The sequence below is a fragment of the Lathyrus oleraceus genome, chromosome 3 (assembly GCF_024323335.1).
Source record: "Lathyrus oleraceus cultivar Zhongwan6 chromosome 3, CAAS_Psat_ZW6_1.0, whole genome shotgun sequence".
NCBI classification, from domain to species: Eukaryota; Viridiplantae; Streptophyta; class Magnoliopsida; order Fabales; family Fabaceae; genus Lathyrus; species Lathyrus oleraceus.
The window spans coordinates 285,656,260-285,677,089 of record NC_066581.1 but is presented as its reverse complement, the minus strand read 5'-3'; the positions used below and the strand labels follow the sequence as shown (position 1 = coordinate 285,677,089).

General features: G+C 35.8%; 1 long non-coding RNA gene across 1 annotated transcript; it reads left to right on the top strand.

Annotated features, from left to right (window-relative positions):
- Window positions 1-1,388: 1,388 nt before the first annotated feature.
- Window positions 1,389-3,154, top strand: LOC127127079 (uncharacterized). Its single transcript, XR_007805211.1, has 2 exons — window positions 1,389-1,710; window positions 2,828-3,154. It is a non-coding gene; the product is annotated as an uncharacterized LOC127127079 (long non-coding RNA).
- The last annotated feature ends 17,676 nt before the right edge of the window (window positions 3,155-20,830 follow it).

Below are 20,830 nucleotides of genomic sequence, written 5' to 3'. Positions count from 1 at the left end.
GTGAAATAAAGTTTCAGAAAACAGACAGGTAAATATCAAATTTTGCAATAAAAATGTCTGGTTGAAAAGGCTTAGGATGATCAAAACACAAACGTAAACGAAATCGAAAAAATTAAATGAGCACACCAGGTTGAACTGCGCGAATCATATATCAATAAAACTGACAACTGCAAACCCGATATTAAAAAAATTTGCCAACTAATTTTATGCGCATTTGAAAATCGATTCAACCGATCTGTTTATAAAACTGAAATTTTATTTTGGTATACTTTTTAAGCATTATGCTGAAATAAATGCATGTTATGATATGCAAATTACGTAAATGTCTTGCAAATGCATTGATTTTTTTATCTAAGGGCAAAATTTGAGTATGACAGCTGCCCCTATTTAAGTATCTTCGACCAAAGAATATGAAGAAGGTCACTCTTCATATGATCATAGTGGAAGATAGTTAAATGAAATGCCATGAGATACTATGAACTTATGAGGTCTCTTTTTCTTTTGTTTGGGATACAATGTGATATGAGATGAAATGTAGCTTGGCGAGACATTTTTATTAGTGAATGGAAATTCGAGGTGGACTCACTGGGGATATAAATGATCAACTAATCCAATAGCTTGCACTAGTAGGCTAGTAGACAAGTGATACATGTTCTTTGAGAAAAACTTTCTAAAGAAGTTCCGCTGGGGAAGACTACTATCGAGGTTCCATGTGGGATATTCAAAAGAAACTCACTAGGGAGTCAACTGCCTAGACTCGTTGGGAGATACCTTATGTCGAGGTTTTGTTGAGAAAATACCTACTACGAGGTCTACTGGGAAATCTTCTACCGAGATTAACTAGGGAATCTATTGCCGAGATTTGATGATGATTATATTACCTTCTACCGAGCTTTGTTGGGAAACCTTCTGCCGAGATTAACCAGAGAATCTACTTCCGAGATTCTATTGTAGAAATATACCTTTTGCCGAAGTTTGCTGGGAAATCTTCCTACAATACATAATAACATGACTTTTGGGACAACTTAAACCCTTGTATTTTGGCAAATCTGGAGCTTTGAACTTATGAGGAAACACCATATTAGGAACTATACATAGGTCCTTAGCATCCATATCGAAAGCGAAGAAACCTTCAATGGCTTTTATCCTCTCATCTAGTAATCGATAGTCTGTCTGTCTGTTCTAATCTGAACCAAAAGCAATCTGATTGGCAGTCTGAAGATTAGTTTGATGATTGGGGAGTTGAACACCCTGAGAAATTGCTTGATCAAGGACTGAAGGAGAAGAAAACTAGGGATACCCTTGAGGATACATAAATCTCAGATTGACCATTTGACCAACAGTATGACCATAATGACCAATCAGTTGAGGAGAGTGAGTGGTCATGCCCCAATAAAATCGTCTCTTCACCCTCCTTCGCAATACAACTCTGGTTTCCATCAATTCCCAACCAAATATCCAAACCGAAAGCCAAATATATATGAACCCTAGTTTGCAAATTTCAAAATTAAACCATAAATACACATAAATCCGACTCCACATCTTAGGGCTATGGCTTTTCACATCAAGCCCTACATGGTGGTAACGAAAGTAAAACAAGGCAATGAAGATTAGAGGGACCTACTTGTGAGGCGGAGTCTTGCCTCGGAGGATGTTGAAGATGAAGGCGAGGAAGCTACAAAGTTCAGAAAGCCAGAAACAAATATCTAGGTAGTAGTTAAATTCTCGATTTCTATTGCAAATTTCTCCTTCTGTAAATTGTGCGATCTTGTGGCGTTGTGGTCACTGTAAATTATGTGGAACATCATGAGAGTGAGAATTCGTGAGAGAGTTGAACCTGAGACGGTGAGGAATAGGATATATATATATATATATATATATATATATATATATATATATATATATATATATATTATATATATATATATATATATATATATATATATATAGAGAGAGAGAGAGAGAGAGAGAGAGAGAGATTTCGTGAGGTTCTGTGATCTCTGAAAATGATGAATCGCCCTAGAATTGTGATGGTGATGTGAATTTATAGAATTGAAATCTTAACAAATTTAGAAATCTGTTAGATGATTCAGTTAGTGGTTAAATCACAGTGGTAGGGTTAGATTAGAAAATGCAATCAATGTTAGTTATTGATCTGTTATAGTTAGTTATGAGGTTCTGCTAAATTCTGTTATATTGGTGGTTAAGTTAACTTGAATGCTAGTTGGTTTTTCCAATTAATTAGGATGAATTGTTAGAGGTTGATTATTATGTTGAATTTCGGTTAATGTCAGTTATAGCTACAGATTCTGTGTTGTTCAGCATGCTAGTGTAAAAGTTGTTAGTTATGCATTGTTACTTTGTGAAAATAAAATGTTAATGAGCTAGTTGAATTGAAGCTGATGTTTCCCTTGCCATGGCTTCTTTGATTTTGCTGCAAATGAATCATGTTGTTTGAATGCTATGAATCGAAATAGTTAATGTGCTTTGGATAGGGCTACTTGGCTATTCATTTTGTTAGTTAAATTGTTGCAGCTTTAAAACAAAGGCTGCTACTTGATTTGTTGATTAGTTAGAATGATATTTGAATGTTGCTGTTAAGTTCAAAGGCCACTACGGTCAATAGGCTGATCTTGGTTCACTTGTTGTTAACCTGAATTGTTCTGATTAGCTCTAACTTTGGACTGGATGAACTTATGTTATGCTTTGAGTTGGCCAAGATTATTTAGTGTAAATTATTTTGATCATTGAATGAATTATGTTAGCACAAAATAATTGGTGTAATAATGGTTAATTTTAAAACTGATTATGCAACGGTATTTTGCAGGTTGTGGTTTTGGTGAGGCACGTTTGGATTGGCTTATGGCATGGTTTGAAATCAAACATCACCATGGCATAAAAAGTTGGCAAGGCATGAAGGTTTTTTTTAAGAAATGGAGGCTTGGAGAATCACAAGAATGAAGAAAAAGTGGGATAGCAATTAGGGTTTTAGAATTAAGTGACGTTGACTTTGGTCAATCGTTGACCAAAAAGTCAATAGTTGACTAAAGAGTAAACATTACCAAAATCTCCACTTTTTTTTTTGTAAATATTTTTAATGGACAATGTAAAAGGATACTTGAATGAAATGTAATGAAAAACACATTTATTTTAATGCAAAATATTTTTACATTTCAAAATATAGCTTTTCCTTCAAAACTTCAAATTTGAATCACACTCTTAAATTATATATCGTGAACAAATAGACTTGTAAGTACATTAATCAAAAGGAAATAGGTTTAATGGAACCATGAATGACATGAATATAACAATGCTAAGTATCAAATGGACCAAAACCAAGTACTAAACCAAAGCCAAGTGGTGAATCAAACCAAGTAGCTTAATGCATGAATTAGGGTTTCACAAGCCATATTATCCATACTAGTCAAACATACATCGTTATCCAAATCATTGGATCACAAATGTCAAGTAATATGGACAAGGATGATCAGATAAGAAATCAAAGAACCAATCAATGACATGAACCAATAAAGACTAGGGTTGCAAGCCATATGATCCAAGCCAATCAAACCAATATCAAATTAGGGTTTCATGACCTCCCAAAGCAAAAATAAACACCTAAATCCAAGAAGTAGGGTTTATGCAATGCAATTCCACACCAAGGCCTCAAGCATCAAGATTTAGGGTTTTGATTGTCATGATATATCAAGATGTCTCCTTGAACCAAAAATCAAGGATCAAGGAATTAGGGTTTTTCCCCAATGATGAGCAAGTGTCACAAACCTCATGCAAAACCAAGTTTTTGTTATTCACAAGCTTTGAATCTATGATGTTTATGAGAATGTGCTAATATGGAGGCATGACACATATGAATGAAACATGAATGTGTGCAGATGAATCCCAAGTCCAAGATTGAGTGAAAAGATGGAAAATGGGGGCAAATTTTGGGGTATGACACAAGTGTCTATATACCACCAGTCTACCATTTTTTCACCTCCATTATCATATGCGATTAATAACACAGGTTCATCGTCAGAGTCTCCTTTAACTATGTTGGCTTCTTCACCCTTGCTAACCTTGTTTGACCAGTAATCAGCAGCAAAATGTCCAAACTTGTTGCAATTGAAGCACCAAATGTTTCTCTTATCAAACTTCTCATTTCCCTTCTAAACATTTTTATATTTCATCTCATATGGATTGGAGAGTTATTACTTTTGAGCACCATCATCATTCTTTTTCTTGTTCTCAAGTTATGTTTTCTTCTTGTTCTTCTTAACAAAAGAAGCTTTCAGAGCCTGTTTTGTTTCTCTTTCAGAGTTTCTTTCAGTCAGACACAACTCTTGTGCCTCTAAACTACTTTGAAGCTCTTCAATTCTCAAGGTGCTAGTGTCTTTTGAATGTTCTATGGCTACAACCATGTAATCAAACTGAGGAGTAAGTGATCTTAGTACCTTTTTAATGATTACTTGTTCAGAGAACCTTTCTCCATAATACTTCATCTCATTCGTGACCATAATCATTCTGGAGATGTAATAAGACCCCTTTTCATTGTTCTTCATGTTGAAATTCTCATATTGCTTGCGTAGGGATTGGAACTTTACTTTTTTCACTAATGCATCACAATCATAGCATTTTACTAGTGTATCCCACGCTGCATTCGACGTCGTCGAATCAACAATCTTCTCAAACACCTTCATATCCACACATAGATGGATATAAAACAATGCCTTCTGATCCTTTTTCCTTGTTTCATGTCGCATTTTTGTGTGCTTCTGTTGTATTTTCTACAACCGATGTGTAACCATCGTTGACGAGATCAAGCACATCCTGGGCACCAAACAGTACACACATCTAAATCGACCACTGATTCCAATTCTTTTCGTCGAATACTAAAAGCTTTGTATTCAAGCTAATATTTCCTCTGTTCATCTTAGTTCTTGTGCAAATCACTCAGTTATCATCAACACTCGTGTTTCCCAAACCCTAAGAATCAAGATCTATGATTCTCTTCAATTTCGATATTCAATTAAACGTAAACTTTATGAAAAAAGTCAATCACACACCTCATGTACACTCGTGTTTCCCGTTAATCCGAGTCGGAGTTCTGGATACCAATTATTGGAGTTAACAATAAAACTTCATTGTTACATAAGAAGAAGCAGAAGAAAGTGAAAAGAGAGAGAGAGAGAGAGAGAGAGAGAGAGAGAGAGAGAGAGAGAGAGAGAGAATTGTGTAACTAACTTTTATTTCTCGAATCTCAAAACTTCAATATATGACAAATGTAACTAACTTTGGTTTTATATATCCTAACCCGAATGAAACTCAAATGCAAATCCAAATGAAACTGAAACTTGAATTTGAATTACATTTAACAATAACGACCATATTATATAAGAGGGAAACACATCATTTTTCAAATAGCTTTTGAATTCAAATTTCATTCACTTATCTCACTTTCATATTGACTTGAACGTTAAAGTGTTAATCTTACCGATCAGTCATTCTTCCATCACAATAGAAACTCAAATTCTTCGTCACAATCAACATACATCGATCACTTATCATCCTACGAAAAATAATTTTATATTAATCTACTTTATATTTACATTATAATTATAAAAGATAATTTACCTTTCGATTTTTAAAATAGTTATTCTCTACAATTCCATCCATTATATTTTCTCACCTTCAATTAAACTTTTTTTTCATGAGTCCTTTGGTTAAACTTTACGATCATATATAGAACATATTATACTAAATTTTTAAAGATTTGACTTGATAGAAAGAATGACAGGTACTATTATTTTAATTTTTTCAACTAATTAAAATAGACAGTTTTATTTTGAAGCCGGTTGGGCTTGTTGAAGTAGTAAAATTGACTTGTTTTAATATTGATAGTAATATGATAATCCAAGTTGATAAATCCAATAAGTTGGTGACGTGTGTGGGAGTAAAGATGTTAACGGATGCAGCGGATTCAAATCGTGTATCGTACTGCAGTCTTATCTGTACGGATCATACGGAAATCATGACTGGTTTCGACGGTAGCCGGTAACGCCTGTAGTCGACATAAATCGTTGCTCCACGCGCGTGCATCACACTCTTTAGTTTTTAGTTTTCACAAATCATAACAACACTCTTTGAAATAATTTTCTAAAAAGAAATATATAACAATTTTTGTAAATCTTATCAATTAGTATAATTTAGTGATATGATGTATTATAAATTACAATGATATTAATAGGCTTGTTTTAATTTAAGATATATATTGATATTAATTTAAACTAAAATTGAGAATATTGAACATTGATTAAAAGATTAAGAATTTACACTGGGTTAGATTGTAAATTTAATAACTATTTTAAAGAAAATTTTAAAAAGGATTTAAAAATATATTTTATCAATTAATTATAACTGTTTGATTTTAATTGTGATCACATCTAAAATATCACTTATAAATGATTGCGATGTTTCGATTGAGTAAGATTTTTAACACTAACTAAACAACATCAAATTATCTCTTTTAAAAAATAGAAGATGGTTTTAATTTGATCTGAACTATATATTTACAAATACATCGAGGGTGTAATGAAAAATTGAGCATGTGATGAAAAGTTGAAATATATATTTTAAAATATGAAATATAAATAAAATTAATTTTTAATATTGACATAATAGTTAAAATTTAATAATAAAAAATTGTTAAGCTATAATTAAAAATATTTTTAAAATATAGAATGATAATTACTATCATGGATTGCATATAAGATACAGAGGGGTAGAAGTTCGATGACGATCAAAAACAAACAATAAACGCAATACTGTTGAGTTCATTTTCTCTATCAAGTGGGTGAAATCCTCAATTCGAGAATGAAATGATGATCGGAAAAGTTGAAAGATTCAGTGTGACATTGGTCCAAGGTTCCAGTGCAATGGAAATTAGTTGATCTACAAGATTTGTACTCTAACTCTAACTCAAATCAATGTGTGAGTGAGAAATGAAGTATCAACGAGTCATGAAATTCATATTTGGAAATAGAGCATTAACTCCTTTAAATCGGAGAGTTAGTTGGTATCTGAAATGTGAGAATAAAGCGAATGGTCGTTGGATGAATCTACACAATGGAAAAGAGTTATGTTCTGTAAAGCATGATTTTCACTTACTTTCGTCTAAATTTGTTTTCCCTTTATGTGTTTGGCATTTGTGCCTTTGGGGCCTTATGGTCGACCGAATACACCTTTTATCCATATTTTTCTTATATTTGATCAATTTAAAAAAAAATTATGGTTTGTCATATGTATGATTATCCTTTGTTAATTTCATCTTATGTGTGTTAGTTGATTTTCTTCATATTTAATCTCTTTTTAAATGTTGTATATTTATTTTCATATCATCATAACACTTTATTTGATAGTTATATTGCATCTGATCATGACACTTTATCTAATCATAAAATTTCATTTTGTCATAATAATTTCATTTGTGACAAGGCTTACATTTTGATTTTTTTTCATTCATTTAACATTTAAAACTTTTCATTGATAATTTTTCTTCATTAATGTTTTTTAACTTAAAATTTTGCATTTAAAAATCAATTTTTGCATTTACATTAAATTTGCATTAAAAAAAAATCTTATCTTGAATCGGATCAGGCATCGATTCATCAAGTAACCTAAAAACACGAATTTGGTTTTCTTTACATGAATCAATTCAACCAACTATATTAATCGATTCATAATTTAGTTTGAATCGATTTATAATTTAGTTTGAATCGATTCAAGCTACCCCATGATCCAATTAAAGTTGTGAAATTTTTGAACCAATCTTAGCCATTTATTTTCATGATCACATCCTCGCATTTATATCTCCTTAAAAATAAAAAATGTTGCATTTCATTCATTTCTAAAATTTCATCTCACCTATTCCTCTCATTTCTCTCATTCATCTCATCTCACTTCTCAAAACCCTAACCTCTTCCACGCCCGATATTTTAAAAATATCCATCCCCATTCCATTTGGAACTATTTTCGGTTCATTCAACGCCATTTAAGTGGAAAATTCGTGTATTTAGTGGCTCATATGTAAGAAGATTATGCGGTTTGTTGTTTGTGTTTTGATCTCTGTTCATCTTTGTTCATCTCCTTGCTCAACAATGTCCAAGCACATTCAATCTGAATTTGTTAATAAAATTAGTTCAAAGTGGTCAAGAGGTGAATCTTCAAACTCGGTTCCAACAAGTTGTGGAACCTTGTTTTGTAGGATATTGGAACATGCTTTTGATGATGATATCCATTAAATATAAACATGCATTTGATAATGACAATAAGTCTTTAAGGATAACCAAATAGTGGTTAAAGATGAAACTAGCTCATTGGGTTTGATGGACTTGACTCTCTAATGATGGAAACCAAATGGAATATAACTCAAGTCTCATCTCAAGCTTAAGCAAGTGTCTAAAAGAATAAGGCATCTGACAAGTCTTGAAGTATATGAAAGTCTGCCTCGATACGTCTGAGTGGATATATATTGTAAAAGCATAAGGGTGTTCTCGTAAAGTAACACGGCTAAACACACACACACACACACAAGCACACATAAACAAATTTTTAAACTTATTTTTCTCAAGAAAACATTTCTAAAAATGTCTCGAAGTCGTGCCAGACAAGTTAGGAACTGTAAGAAAAGATATGGGCATGTTTTTACTCTTACCAATTGATTGACACCTTATGGCAATCAATTGGACCAGTTCAAAAATGTGTCCTAATATATTTGTAGGGTGCCTTAATGATTGGTAACGGATAAATATATTCTTTTTTTTAATCTTTTTTAGCTTGTTAATCGATTAACTAGGCCTACCAACCGATTAGTGCATGATGCCAATCGACTGATACATCAATTATGGCCATAAAACTTTTCCTTTTTTATGCCAAACTCTATCCTTTAAATAGAGGACCCTTCCCACATATTTTCACATCCAGAAAACATAATTTTGTTTCTCACTTCTCACACTCTCTCTCTAAAATTTCTTTTTGTTTACTTTCTCTCACTAAAAGTTTAGTTGTAGTGCTTTTGAGAAAGTCATTTTGCGAGTGAGAAAGTTGTAATTCTGGAATGGTAGATTTGTAAGTTTACCAAGGATGTTTTTGTTTTTACCTTGGTTGAACATTTCATCCATTTAGGGATAATTTGTTTGGGTTCAAAGCTAAACCCGTGAAAATATTTGGTTTTAGGATTTTATTATCAAGTCTCTGTTTAGGTTTGAAAGTTTAGCCCACTCAAAAGCTTTCAAAGGTTCAAGATCAGCCTGGTGGTAAAATCTCATAGGTTCTTGGTTATCCCAATATGAAACCAAGTTTCAGTTAAGGCTTAGCCCCGTGTTAAAAACTTGTTTCGATTTGAGATCAGTCCAGTGGTAAAATCTCACAGGTTTTTGGTTAGCTCGGTATAAAAACAAGTTTAGGTTTGTGAGCTTAGCCCGGCGTTAAAAGCTCTCCAAGGTTCAATATCAGTATGTGATAAAATCTTTGTTTAAAGATTGAATACTAACTGCTCCAAGTTTCTTGTGGAAAGGAGACCAATCGATTCAATCCATAATTTGGAAGGAATACTCACCGCTCCTCTCCTTGTTTGATGTTTGGTTGGAAGTTAGCCACAAAATTCATTTTCCTTGTATAAGGGAGTTCGAGATTTCAACCTACTAAAAGCTATTAAGTTTATTGGATACTCTCAAGAGCAAGTCTTGGGGAGACGATTAAGCCTTTTTCTTTTGACCTAACCTCTATAACTTTTGGTGTTCTTCTTTCTCCCTTAACTCTCACTTTCTGCACTTTACTTTATGAGTTCTATTTTCCCACTTCTTTATCCTAAAACTTTTCTAAAATGTTTTCAAACTCTAATTTCAATCCTAAAACTTTTTCAAACTCAAGTTTTTCTAAAACACACAATTCACCCCCCCCCCCCCCCCCTTCTTGTGTGTGAAGTCACATGTTCCTCCGACACTGTTGAACGTCATTTCCTCTCCATGGCCCTTCTCCATGTGGGGAATTGATATGATTGGCATGATTGAGCCCAAAGCTTCGAACGGACATCGTTTCATTCTAGTGGCTGTCGACTACTTCACAAAGTGGGTTGGAGTGGCATCGTATGCAAATGTAACCAAACAAGTTGTTGTGAGGTTTATCAAGAATCAGATTATATGTCGATATGGTGTGCCAAGTAAGATCATTACTGATAATGGTTCGAACTTGAACAATAATATGGTGGAAGCTCTTTGCAAAGACTTCAAGATTGCACATCATAATTCTTCTCCCTATAGAACTAAGATGAATGGAGTTGTTGAAGCTGCAAACAAGAACATCAAGAAGATCATCCAAAAGATGGTTGTGACATACAAAGATTAGCATGAGATGCTCCCATTTTCTTTGCATGGGTATCGTACATCTATTCGTACTTCAACAGGGGAAACCCCTTTCTCACTTATTTATGGCATAAAAGTTGTGCTCCCTGTAGAGGTTGAGATCCCATCATTGTGTGTTTTGATGGAAGCCAAGTTGACTGAGGCTGAATGGTGTCAGACCAGATATGACCAATTGAATTTGATTGAAGAGAAGAGGTTGACTGCCATGTGTCATGGTCAGTTGTACCAGCAGAGAATGAAGAAAGCATTTGATAAGAAGGTCAGACCTCGGGTGTTTAGAGAAGGTGACCTTGTGCTTAATAAGATTCTATATCTCAAACCAGATTCTATGGGCAAATGGACTCCTAATTATGAAGGCCTATATGTTGTTAAGAGATCCTTTTCAGGCGGTGCATTGATTCTTACAACTATGGATGGTGAGGAGTTCACTCGTCCTGTGAACGCAGATGCAGTCAAGAAATACTTCGCCTAAAAAGAAAATAATAGCTCGCTAAGTTGAAAACCCAAAAGGGAAGCTTAGGCAAAAATGAGCGTCTCGGTGGATTGAAAACCCGAAAGGGAGATCCAGGTAAAAATTAGAGGCATAAAAAACAGAAAGAATTATACCGATAAATTGAGTACCCCACCTTGGGACAATTTATGCAAAAATTAGTGATTATGGCAAGTAACTGCATCCTGCTGATCTCCAGTTTTTGAAGACTTTCTTGAGCACATTGTCGGATTCTGATCCCCAGTAGCAGTCAAGAGCACAAGGGATATCAAGAGTTGGTAGAAGGATTAGTGATCATTGTATTCAATGTAGCCCTTTTCCATGTAAATTACCATTTTTTCAAACTTTTGTAAAGATCTATGGAGTCTTGTCATTTACAGACTACCATTCTATTAAATAAAGTTGAGCTTTTATCCAATTGTTTCTACTATTGTTCAATTCAGCCAAATAGATTTAAATTTTATTATGATTATTTTTGAAATTAAAATTTTAAGCAAAATCATATTTTCTTACACTACGCCAAATAAGGGAAAAGAGGGCGCTTATTTTGGCCTATAACAGCGCTTTTAAGCGCCCTCTAATCTGGCGCTGGCATAGGTAAAGACAGCGCTTTGTTTTCCTGGAGAAAGCGCTGTCTAAAGTGGCCACATTATAGTGCGCTTTAAGACAAAAGCGCCCTCTGGAGTGGTCCATAAAGGGACACCTTAGAGGGCGCTTTCTGGAGAAGCGCCCTCTAAAGTTGTCAATGTAAAGTGTTTAGAGGGCGCTTTCAGAAAAAAGCGCCCTCTAAAGTTGTCAATGTAAAGTGTTTAGAGGGCGCTTTCAGGAAAAAGCGCCCTCTAAAGTTGTCAATGTAAAGTGTTTAGAGGGCGCTTTCAGGAAAAAGCGCCCTCTAAAGTTGTCAATGTAAAGTGTTTAGAGGGCGCTTTTAGGAAAAAGCGCCCTCTAAAGTTGTCAATGTAAAGTGTTTAGAGGGCGCTTTCTGGACAAAGCGCCCTCTAAAGTGTTAGTTATTTTAAAATAATTTGTTTGAAAAACAGTGGATATATATTTAATTGGTAACCTGTTCGCATGCTGCAAAAGTGTAAAATTCATATTGATTTCATCCTTTAATCCAATGTTATACACCATTAATCCATTGATATATACAACATGAATCCATTTATATACAACATTAATCCTCCATATATACAACATTAATATATGATTCTTTGATCAACAATATACAACAACATATTCTCAAAGTACTACAATTAAGAGAATAAAACATAGCAACCAACACCCAGTGACCACTGTATCCAAAAGCTGTCTAGTAGTTCTAACCAATACTAAACAAAAACGCCCATCCACCCATGGTGGCAAACATGTTCTGTATATCCAAAAGCTGTCTAGTAGTTCTATCGCATATCCATACAAAATAAGGCTCAACCAAAACAACAGATGGCAGCATAAGTAGTCCCCTGCAAAAAGAACACGTCCAAATGCAAATAACACAGAACTGTCAAAAGGCGATTGAGCAACAAATAGTAAACAATGGCATAAAGTTAAATGACATAGCTAATATTACCTTAATTCCTGCATGGCTGTTAAGGTAAAAATCAAATTCCCTAGGGTGACAAATGCTGGTGTCTACCACGGTTCCTTTGACAATTTAGAACAACAAAATCAGCAAAAAGTGATAAATTCAAATGATAATATATACCATCTGCGTTGAGAAATATATTGAAAAAACCTGGCATAATATTTCCACTTCTATCGGTCTCTTTGGGGTTGACAGGAAAGAGACGGGTGTGATGTCTCTTTTGGACCACTACAAAAGTAACTTTAGGTAGATACCCATCCTCTATTGAGACAAAAGCCTGATGAAAAAAAATTAAAAATTAAACGCAGAGAATTTAGTGGTGTATTTTATGAACGACAAAGTAACAAGAAATCAACTTTGAGAAGTCCTAAATTCTGCCTACAATACAGTGCTGCAAAGTTGATGCAACAAAAAACATATAACAATATATGGTAAGTACCTGTATCTCCGACCATATTTTTTCTTTGCCAACCTTCAAGTCCGGACTTCTCCAATTATCACATGTAATCGGAATATGTTGTCGAACAAGGAAACCAATGTAACTTGCCAACATTGAACCCTTATCTTTTGAAGATAGAATTGATATATGTTTAGATGGACATGTTCCATTGTCATAGAGGGATACTTTCAAATATCCAGCATCATCATCTACGCGAGTGAGGCTTGACGACAATAGAGCATCTCCATCTAAACAAATATCCAGCATCATCATTTTACCTGTAAAAAAGAAAACAATTAAAATTAGATGACAAATGTAAAAACAATTAAAATCATAAAAGTCATTTTACCTGTAATAAAGAAAACAATTAAAATCATTTGACCTGTACCTTTTTCACTAAGTTCTCTTTCTTTTCTTGGTTGGAATATATTCTACATGTCTCTTAACAACACGGACGGTTGGATTGATCCAAATACCCTCATTATGATCATTTCTAATATATGAATCATTTGATATAATATTCTCATCTTGATCATTTCTGGTAAACGATTCAATCTCAACATCAATATCACCTTGATCTCCAGTGTTTTCATCAATTACTTTGTTGGAAAAAAGAACTATAGACCATTTCGTACTTTTCGGATCATTGACATAGAACACTTGTCTAGCTTGAGAGGCTAGAATAAAAGACTCATCTTTGTATCCCACCCTATTAAGATCCACTTGCAAAAATCCTGACTTATCCATTCGAATGCCGTTATTATTTTCAACCCACTTGCAACCAAATATAGGAATCTGAAACTTCTCATAATCAAACACCCAAATGCGCTCGATAACACCAAAATACGACAGATTTGCAAATTTGGGGTTTAAGTCCTTCACACTTGATATGTGCATTGCTTCAGCTACCACGGTGACACCACTATTCTGCATAGTACTTTTATCATCTTGTTCTTTGGTATAAAATGTGTATCCATTAATCGCGTATGCGCTATAAGAAAAAACATGGAAACTTGGACCATATGCTAAGCATCTCAACCTTTCTGTTATTGAAGCGGGATCTGAATAATACTTTGAATAAATATGATCCTTAAACCAAGGTATAAAACATCGATTGTGCTCTCGTACTATCCAATTTTCATTTCTATTGGGATTTAAACCTCGGAGAACATCCTTGTGAATTTCAACATACGGCTCAACCTCATTCTCATTGTGCAGAACATACAAATGCACTTGATCCCGTTCGACCCTTGATACTGCCACGATTTTATTTCCAATTAGATTTTTTCCTTCTTTCTTTTCGACAAGCTGAGACTTGGGGAGTCCGAATGACTGAACATTAGACAAATATTCAGTACAAAACTCAATCGCTTCTTCAACAATGTATCTTTCAACCATACAACCTTCTGGTCGACTTCGGTTCTTCACGTACCCTTTTAATATTTTCATATAACGTTCAACAGGGTACATCCATCTCATATAAGCTGGTCCACACAATTGTGTCTCTTTCACAAGATGAACAACTAGATGTACCATTATGTCAAAAAATGATGGAGGAAAAAACATTTCAAGCTCACACAAAGTAATAACGATTTCTTTTTGCAACATTGGTAAGATCGCAGGATTGATCACCTTACTGCAAATTGACTTGAAGAAAGAACACAACTTAGTTATAGAGCTTCTTACTTTTTCTGGAAGAATAGAACGTATACCTATTAGGAGAAAATGTTCCATTATAACATGGCAATCATGGGTCTTTAAACTCTTTAACTTGAGGTCTTTCATAGACACAAGTCTTCTAATATCTGAAGAGTACCCTTCTGGAACTTTAACTTCACTTAGAAACTTACACAATGTTTTTTTCTCCTTTCTAGATAGAGTATAAGCAGTAGGCGGTAGATATGTTCGTTTTCCTTTCTTCAAGGGTCCTAATTCAGTTCTTATTCCCATCGCTATCAAGTCCTTTCTTGCCTTAAGGCCATCCTTAGACTTTCCTTGTATATTGAGTAACGTGCCAATAACACTTTCAAATACATTTTTTTTAATATGCATAACATCAAGAAAATGTCTCACATACAAGGACTTCCAATACGGCAATTCAAAAAAAACTGACCTCTTCTTCCACCCACTTTTGACAAGTGTGTGGGCAAAAGGCTTGCCAAACTGAGTATCCAAATCTTTCACCTTTTCAAAAATTTGATCACCCGTCAATATAGGTGGAGCTCTGCCTTGTTCTGTCTCTCCATTGAACGCCTTTCTCCATCCACGGTAGTGATGATTTGAATTTAAGAATCTCCGATGACCGAGAAAGACATTCTTCTGACCAAACTCCAAGCGCTTCCAATCTGTTTTATCTTCACAAACAGGACACGCACATTGACCTTTTATGCTATACCCTGATAGATTTCCGTATGCTGGAAAATCATTAATTGTGCCAAACAACATCGCCCTCAAGTTGAAACTTTCTTTCCTATATCCATCATAAACCTCCACACCGGTCTCCCACAAAATCTTTAAATCTTCGATTAAGGGCTTCAAGTACACGTCTATGTCATTCCCTGGTTGTTTAGGTCCAGAAATCAACATAGACAACATCATGTACTTACGCTTCATACATAGCCATGGAGGTAGGTTATAAATCATAATAATCACAGGCCATGTACTGTGTGAGATACTCTGGATACCGTGTGGGTTCATTCCATCAGTAGATAATGCCAAGCGAAGGTTTCTTGATTCTTCTCCAAATTCAGGATAATCATTATCAATTTTCAACCACTGTGGTGAATCTGCCGGATGTCGATACTTTCCATCTATAATTCTTTCATCTGCATGCCAGGTCAAGTGTCTTGAATCGGTTTCACTACGAAACATGCGTCTAAATCTCGGAATAACAGGAAAATACCACAAGACCTTTGCTGGAGACAACTTGTTCTTATATCGCGAGACACCGCATTTAGGACACTCATTTAACGATGCATACTCATTTCGAAACAAAACGCAATCGTTTGGACATGCATGTATCTTATCATAGCTCATGCCAATAGAGCACAACATCTTTTTGGTCTCATATGTTCGATTGGGAAGAACATTATCCTCAGGAAGCATATCTTTCAAAAGGGCTAATAACTTTGTGAAACTTTTATCCGACCACCCATTGCCCGCCTTTAAGTTGTACAACTTTAATACCGCAGACAATCTTGTGAATTTAGTGCAACCATCATACAAAGGTTTCTCTGCATCACTTACCAACCTCTCAAACATTTCGGGACAATCCTTAAGATCTCCTTCAAGTGCTTCTGCAATCTCTTCAACTCGATCACAATCGTATGTATCTGCGCCACTATAGTTTGAGGCATAGGTCGTACTATCCCCCGGTTCAACATTCTCGTTACTTTTCTCACCATGCAAATTCCAACATGTATAACTTCGATCAATTCCATGCCTCATTAGATGCGATGTCAACTGAACTGCGTCAACCCGTTTCCCATAACAACAACCCAAGCAAGGACATATCATTCTACTGGGGTCTTCGGCGTGCGCAACGGCAAACTTAACGAATTCTGATACCCCATTCTCGTACTCTCTCGACAATCGATTGGAAGACATCCATGTATTATCAATTACTAATTAGAATAAATAAAAAAAAATTTCAGAAGAGTTTAAACACATTCGGACCTAGGTTTCTAATGATACTGGTGTTGACACAAAATCAGATGTTTCATAGGTCGTATAACCCATTGTATCCGCAATCATGGTCACTAAAAACCAACCGTCAATTTCCTAGTGCATCCGCTATCATGGTCGAAACAAACGTAGAAGGAGGAAACGCGCAGTAATAAGGTAAAATAGAAATTGGGCAAAGCTAAAACAAAGCAATAACATAAAACAGTAATTGGGAAAAGCGTGTACCTTTGATTGGTAGAAGGAGGAAACGCGCATGTAGATCTAACAGAGGTGGAAGGAAAACGCCTCAGAACCCTAACGTGAAAAAGAACGCTAATAACAGATAGTGAAATAACAAAACGCGCAGTATGTTATAATTTTAATGTTTACTAAAGGGGACATTAGAGGGCGCTTGTGGAAAAAAAGCGCCCTCTAAAGGGGGCCTAAGAGGGCGCTTATGAAAGCGCTCTCTAAGGCTTTCCAGAAGCGCTTTATAAGCTGGAAATGCACGTGGACTTATAACAGCGCTTTATTAAAAGCGCCCTCTAAGGGTAACCTTAGAGGGCGCTTTCTATAAAGCGCCATGTATTGTTGTCCCTCTATCTCCTCCTTATTTTTTCGTTTCACCTTAGAGGGCGCTTGTGGAAACAAAGCGCCCTCTAAAGGGGGCCTAAGAGGGCGCTTATGAAAGCGCTCTCTAAGGCTTTCCAGAAGCGCTCTATAAGCTGGAAATGCACATGGACTTATAACAGCGCTTTATTAAAAGCGCCCTCTAAGGGTAACCTTAGAGGGCGCTTTCTAAAAAGCGCCATGTATTGTTATCCCTCTATCTCCTCCTTATTTTTTCGCTTCACCTTAGAGGGCGCTTTATTACAAAAGCGCCCTCTAAAGTGCGCTGTCTATTGCTCCTTATTTTTCGCTTCACTTTAGAGGGCGCTTTTGTAATAAAGCGCCCTCTAAGGTGCGCTGTCTATTCCAGTTTTTGGCGTAGTGTTAAACATATAAAAACATTAAAACAATCGATTTCATTAAGAGGAATATCAACATTGGTTTGAAAGCGGTAAGCCCTAAATGAGGAACACTATTGGTTCTCCCCAAGCAGTGGATGTAACTCCTGTCTTTCATCCCCAACAGTGCTAACACCCAGTGTTTGTTGATTTCCCCAGCCGAGTTGTTCATTTTCTCCAGCTCAGTTTGTGATTGGCCTCCCTCGGGTTGTAAGCATTTCATTATAACAGTTTGTTTGGTTTCGGCAAAACTAAAGTTCACCACAAGTCGTCATCCGATTCGTCCCCAATCAGAGTTTCCTTCTGGTTTCTGAGCAGCTATTTGTGTTTATCCCCTGCAGGGTTGTCTCCTATTTAATATGGTGTTGACCTAAAGTTCCCCTCGGAATTGATAGCAGTTTCCTCAGCAGATCTCCTCTTTTCTTCCCTAGATAGGGTTGAACCTTCGAGATGGTTGATCTTTGCTCCAACAATTGTTTCCCTCTTTTGTGGATTGGCTAGGAATTATATTGATGATTCAAACCAGCGACATTTTGTATCCTTTGTGATTGTTTTGTCAGCATAATCATCATATATACATATGCGTATACATATGCACTCATATAACTTGCATTATCGCATTATTACATTTTGTGATTTTAATCCTCTGCTATGGTGGTACTTTATCCCCATACAGGTTCGGTGTGTCTGTCCTCCTTCAATTGTAGAGTGGCAGCCCCCTAAGCAGAAAGACTTTAACCTTTCTCCCTTCTCCACTGAGTTATTTCCTCGTGGATGATTATTATTTCAGTTTCCTCCCCAGTTGAGTATCTGGATGGAACCACTCCTCTTGAGCTACATCCTCATTGGGTTGAGTTTTGATTGACTGTTTCTTTCTAGATCTTACCTAGATAGATGCTTTTGGTCTCCTAAGAGTTTATTACCCAGTAACTGGTAGTATTCTCCTCAGTTTGCAGTTTGTTACTTCTTGCCCAATACCCGGCAAAGGTAAACCCTTTTTTCCCAGCGGATTCGTTTTCACGTTTCTCAGGAAGTATATCCTTGATATGTTCATCCTAACCGATGACAGATATTTTCTTCCCCTACTTTGAGTTTATCCTTAATATGTTCATCCTAACCGGTGACATATATTCTCTTTCTGGAATTCTACCCAGTAAAAAGGTAGTTGTAATCCCTATTTTATTTCCCAAAGAGTTAATCCTTGATATGTTCGTCCTAATCGATGACGCGTTTCCTTCTCTTTGCGGTCTTCTGCCCAATAGCCGGTAGTTGTAAATCCTGTTTTTCTCCCCTTTGCAGAGTTTATCCTTGATATGTTCATCCTAACCGGTGACAGATATTCTCTTTGTGGTTTTCTATCCAGTAATTGATAGATATAATTCTTATTCTTCCCCTCGGAGTCTATCCTTGATATGTTCATCTTAACCGGTGACGGATATTCTCTTTCTGGTATTTTGTCTAGCATTCGATAGATGTAATTCCTACTTTTTGTTCAGGCAGTTTATCCTTGATATGTTCATCCTAACCGATGACGGGTATCCTCCTCAACGTCCCCAGGCGAGTCTATCCTTGATATGTTCATCTTAACTGATGACGGATTTTCTTCCCTTTGAGTCTATCCTTGATATGTTCACCCTAACCGGTGACGAATATTCTCTCCTTTTGGTCTTCTGCCCAGTAACCGGTAGTTGTAAATCCTACTTTTTCCCCATCAAGTCTATTCTTACCCAGTAACCGGTAATGAATACACCTCCTGGCGACCCTCAACGAGTCATCCTTGATATGTTTGCCCTAACCGGCAACTGATGTCCTCCCTGTCAGATTTTATTATCCCCGTACCTAGTAACCGGTAGTGGATAATATATTCTTGCTCCTCCTGTGTTGAAGATATTTTCTTTCCCATTCGAGTTTGAGTGTGTTTTTCCTTAGTGAAATCGTTGTTCCTGCTTGGTTCGAGTATTTCAGTTTTGTTCTGATCTACCCGTTTCCCTTGCAGACGTTTCTTTTATTCCCCGGCTGAGTCTTTCCATTGATTTTATTTCATGGAATTCCTCTGGTTCCCCATTTGTTTTAAGTCGTAGCTTGGCCTACGCATAACCCTTTACCCTTAGAGTATTTGTCTCCCTAGTGAGCTTTCCTCATGGAAATGCATTATACTCCTATGGACTTTCAGTCTCTCCGGATTCTTTTCCTTTGTGGCAACATTTCCCTCACAAATATTATTTTAACATTCATATCATATGCATCATGAGGTCTCTTAGGGACCAAAATTTACCTCTATTTGTTGTTATTTAAGCCCATTCTACTGAGTTGATGCGAAGATTTTAACCTTCATCTCCTCAGCTAGAACGTCCTTAAATAGGGGAAGCTGTAAGACCCCAATTTTGATCCTAAGATCCCCCATGCTATACCATCATATGCATTGGCATTGGGACCACACCTTGGCATCCTCCTTACCCCTTATTCATTGGGTTTGCATTGGGAGAGATCACCAAGCATCATGTGATTGTATCATACTTTATATTTTATCATTTTTACTAACCAAAATATCAAAAATATGTCTTTGCATAATCTAAGTCTTTTGTAGGTAGGGTACATGCTCACCTTTGATCTATCAAGCTCACATATAGGGTTTAAAACCCTCAGTTCAAGGAGCTCAATCTAGAATTGGTTTACTATGGATCTAAGTATCATATATGAATCCCCATGATCTTCACATTTTATTTTGATCAAGAATTCATCAAGAGTTTGGAATTGGTTTGTAGTGGAAACCCTAGTTCATCTAGGTATCTTGTGTAACTTCTTTACCAAGCTTCTTCAACATTTGATCAAAGGTTTCAAGGGATACTTCAAATTTCATCATCTTATGACTATATGATCTCCCATGAGTCCTAAAATTCAAGAGAATTGCAAGTTAGCAAGTTGGTTGATGGTGGTTGACCAGAGGAATTCATCTGATCAAAACTGGGTTCCCTAGACCCTATCTCCTACAATTTTTATCATATGAAAATGATTCTAAATTAAAAGTTACTCCAAATGACATTACAAACAACTTTCATGTTTAGGTCTAGAGCTATTTTTGCCTGGAAAGTCATTTTTTATGGTGAACGATTATAGGTCATTTTGTCTAAACCCTAATTTGGAGGTCAACTTCCCAAGGTCATAACTTGCTCAATTTTTATGAGATGAAAGATTTCAAAGTTGAAAAACCAAATTCAAGATGTCTACTTA